At 45.9% G+C, this 4,497-nt stretch overlaps 1 long non-coding RNA gene across 1 annotated transcript; it reads left to right on the top strand.

Moving 5' to 3' along the window:
* On the top strand, positions 1–2,108 carry LOC110742529. The gene is made up of 2 exons (XR_002520299.2): positions 1–826; positions 1,721–2,108. It is a non-coding gene; the product is annotated as an uncharacterized LOC110742529 (long non-coding RNA).
* The last annotated feature ends 2,389 nt before the right edge of the window (positions 2,109–4,497 follow it).

The raw sequence follows: 4,497 nt of genomic DNA on the forward strand, positions 1-4,497 counted from the left end.
CCCGGCCAAGCGATCCTCTTGAGAGCCTCTCGAGTGGCTGGAACTACAGGCGTGCACCGCCACGGCTGGCTAAGTTTTTAAAATTTTTTGTAGAGACGGTGGAGGGGTTCTCACTGTGACTCTGTGTGTGCCCGACAGCAGAGCCCACAGCCACACCAGTTACAGTGGTTGCCATCTGGGTCATCAGACCCGGCTGCCAGGGGTGCAGCCACAGGAGAGCCAACTGCAGAGGGTGCTGGCGCCTGAGATAGCTGCTAATGCTGCCCTGGGTGCACTTCTCATCCAAAGTGCCCAGTGGGTGGGAGTCACTCAGTACCAGTTCTGAGCCTGAGCCCAAACTCTTGTATTTCTGCTAACCCCTCTCTGGCTTCTGCCACCAATGAGAAGAATACGCCCTGGTTAGCCCATGACCTCTGAAGAGCAAGAGAAAGTAGAGCAGAGCCTACTCTAGCCTCCCCCTGTCCAATGTACGAAGGCCCCGCTGATCTGTAAGCCTGGGAGCGCGATAAATGCTTAGTAGTGCATGCCATGGAGTTCCAGAGTGGTTTATTACACAGCAATATCTAGCTAAATACTTTTAACATGTGCTGCAGCTCCCTGGATCCAGCCTGGTTACCGGGAAGACAAAAACTGGGCTCCACCAAGAACCAGTCTTCTGCCTTCCCAACCATCACCTCTGGCTGCATCCGTGATCTCTCCCAGCGAAATAGCCGCTTGGTCTTGTGTGAATCCTGTACTTGAACACAGTGGACCGAGTGTCAGTCATTGAAAATGACCATGAGTAACCCTATGGACTCTGCAGCTTGGTTCCTTTGCCCCTTAACAGGTGGGTATGAATTGTGTCTTCAGTGCCAGGGCTGAATGAGAAAGCGCATTCCTTTTTGAAGGAATCTAATATTAAACACAAAAAAAAGCATGAGAAAAATCAGGGCTCATTGGAGTTATAGCTTTAAAATATATTTTTTAACAGTTATAGATATTAGATATAATATATAATAGTATATATAAATAATATATGTTGCCCAGGCTGGTCTTGAACTCCTTAGCTCAAATGATGCTTTGGCTTCCCAAAGTGCTAGGATTACAGGTGTGAGCCACTGCGCCTGGCCTGTTGGAGTTCTTTACATTTATTTTATAATCAATGCTGTTTCGTTAAATGCAGATTTTATTTTGGATTATAGGATGTAGAATGCCGTATTTTTCTTAGATCACAGGGCCTTTCGCATTTGTAATTTGGCCTTGTATAGGAAGGCCACAATAGAAATACAAAGAGAAACAAAATAATTAGAATATTTTTTAACTTCTAAAGTTCAAGGTTTTGGCATAAGTCTGGTTTAGAAGAACATTTGCCTAGGCCTCTCCTTCCCACCAAGGGGGAAAGTCTTCCTCTAGGCAAGAGGCAGAGGGCTCCTCAGAGTCAGATCCTGGTGTGGGCTCTCGTGTGTTGCGGCTGAATCCCAGGGAAGGAGGGAGGAAGGGCAGTCGACACCCAAAATAAGGGTGGGGAACTGTCAGCAGAGGAGGTCTGTGTCATGATTTTCAGCGCTGGGGTTGTGGGGAGCCCAGGAGAGCAGTGAAGGTCCAGAGATCCCTCGCCCAAGCTCAGTGCAGGGCAGTGGACTCAGGCCGTGCGTGTGTGGGGCAGAGCCTGAGGTGACCTGAGCTTCCTGTGGCTCCAGAGTAACATTATAGAGAAGCTGAATTCTCTTTTTCTGAAAAGGGCATGGGAGTTAACTGAGAAGCAAACCTGGTGGGCCTGAGAGTCTCAATCGTCACGTAAGGACAGTCAGTGGGAAGTGGACGGGCCGCACAACCAAAGTTCTCATGAGGACAACCATGTCTTCGGGGGTGCCCTTTTGCACAGACAGCTCCACAGCCCTGCCTCCAACGTCCCAACACTGCGTTGTCTCCCTGTACTTAGCAGCCCTGCAGGATGAGAGGTGGGGAGGATCCTGAAATCATGATTGTGTGTAACAAGGCATGCTGTCCTTGTTTACCTGGAACCTAGTAATGTTGTTTTCTGCCACCATTTGAATAGACACTTGAAGTAGAGATGATGTTGAGTTAAAAAAAAATAACATAAAAATATGGGTTCTTTTCAAACTGTATAGATGGCCTAAAAATTCACATTTGCTCAAGGAAAACCGGTGTAGGTAGTCTTTGACCTCCTTTCCTCCCTTATCCTTTCTTCTGCCTTCTGAGGACTAAACTGATTTTTTTTTTATCTTGCCCAAATTCCTATCTAAGGGGTCTGGGGAGTCATGCCCTACAAGTCATACATTTTTATTAGATGGGTTTTATTTTACCCTATATATCATGACTTATTTTCCAACCTGACTCTGGTATAACCTTACGAGACAAGGAGGAAAATCAAAATATTTTACCCCCAAACATGTTTATTTGCCGTATTTTGAAATAGCCCTGCAAAGCTGTTCTTTGTGGGGGGAAGTTAGCATCTGTAAAGAATCTCTATTAATATAGCTAGATCTTTTTCTTCCAGACTCTCCCAATCCTAGAGAGATTAAGATCTGAATAGGAAACATTTGTCATCTATTGTCTCTCAGGGCAGCCACTTATAAGACTTCAAAGAACTTTTGTCTCCACAGTCTTAACCTGAACATCCCCTTTCTATCAATCCCAGATCTTTAGACAAACTCAACCAATTGTCAACCAGAAAATGTTTGAATTGACCTATAGCCTGGAAGCCCCTCCACCCCGCCACACCACCCCTGACTTTGAGCTGTCCTGCCTTTCTGGACCAAACCAATGCATTTCTTAAATGCATTTGATTGATGCCTCATGCCTCTCTAAAATGTATAAAACCAAGCTGCACCCTGACCACCTTGGGCACATGTTCTTGGGACCTCCTGAGGGCTGTGTCATGGGCCATGGTCACTCATATTTGGCTCAGAATTAATCCCCCTTCAAATATTTTACAGAGTTCCACTATTTTTGTTGACACTTCCCTCACCCCCACCATCTTGCTGCCCTCTGACTTCCCGAAGCCCCTGTGCTCTCTTCTCGGGCTATAGCATTACCTCTTCCTCACTTCTATTGCCTTCTTCCCCTCTCCAACTCCATTGCCATCCAATGGGGGATGTCTCCCAACTGAAATCAAGCCTACAATCCTTATGGCTTGAGCTGAAAAGAGACCCTAAGAAAAGGTGCTGAGTGGGAGGGAAACCCAAGCTTCCCATCCCCCTGGGTCCTTAAGGTGCAGCTCATCACCCACGTGGAGATGCTCACACAAGGTGTGACCCCCGCAGCCCTCAGGTGATCATGTGTTTTGTTCAGTGTATGTTTTCTAAAAAATTGTTTTATGATCATGTGTCAGGACATGAGTGCCAGCCAGCACATGTCAGCTCATACCTGGGGTCTCCCTGATATGAAACCCTGCCAGGGCAACCTGTGTGTCTCCCTAATGGAAAGGAGTCTTTGAAGGATTGAACTTCTGTGCCAGGAAACATGACATTTGTGTCAGTTGTCATCTTCCTTCATTTAAAAAAATAGAACAGTTCCTGGGGTCTTGGTTAACGTGTGTTGTTCTCCATTGGCAGGCCTATGCAAATCTACCCCTCAAAGTCTGAGGAAGCTGAGAGGTCAGAGAAAGAGGCTAACAAATCCAGTTTCTCAGAAAGAAATATTTAATGGGGACTTCAGAACAGAAGCTATGTCTGTGTCTTGGGCAGTGGTGAGACAAGTTGTTGGATCCCTGAGCCATCATCCCCTAAACCTAGGGCTACAGACTGCAGGGAAAGGATGGATGTGATTCAGAAGGGGTGTGTAGGACAATTGCTTAAGGGCAGAACTTGTGGTAAATACAATAACATCAAGGTTGTTTAGTTAGTACCTACTCTTACACAAGGAACAATAGATAAACTGGAAATCTTAGAGAGCTTTCCAGAACAGGAGTTAATCAGAAGTCAACATGGCAGATTCACTTCCAAGTTGGAGTTGCCTTGGCCTCCACATATGGGTACCAGAGACTGCTCTTGTGATGAGGACGAAAGAGAAAGATTCAAGGAGGAAGGAGAGAGATTTTATAATGTGTCAGTCTGCTCTTAGAGCACTCATTTTAGTTCAGTAGAGATGTATGCCCCCAAGACGGAGACTCAGATGACTTCCCCCTCATGTGGCAGAATTCTGGGATAAGAAGAGAGTCAGACTTTTTCCAGGAGCAGGTGCAGAGCAGAGGACTCTAGAGAAGGGATTCTTGAGCTTGGGTCTCACCAACCCTCACTCAAGGTGTGACTGTTCTCCATCTCCCCTTTTGTAAAATGGGAAAATACCTTCCCTGAATGTGGTATTTGTGGGTTAGTTGTGAGGATCAAATGAGGAGTTTGCTTTCAGTCACATTCTATGTGGGTGGGACCAATGAAGCTTTCAATGATGTGTCTTCCAGGGAGGGTGGTTTTGAAATCAAACTGAAATGATAACCCTGAGAAATAGGCTTGGTCTTTTTAGCGTCTTCTTTATTACACATTTATAGGCATTGTT

Source organism: Papio anubis, chromosome 2, assembly GCF_008728515.1.
Source record: "Papio anubis isolate 15944 chromosome 2, Panubis1.0, whole genome shotgun sequence".
Lineage (NCBI taxonomy): Eukaryota > Metazoa > Chordata > Mammalia > Primates > Cercopithecidae > Papio > Papio anubis.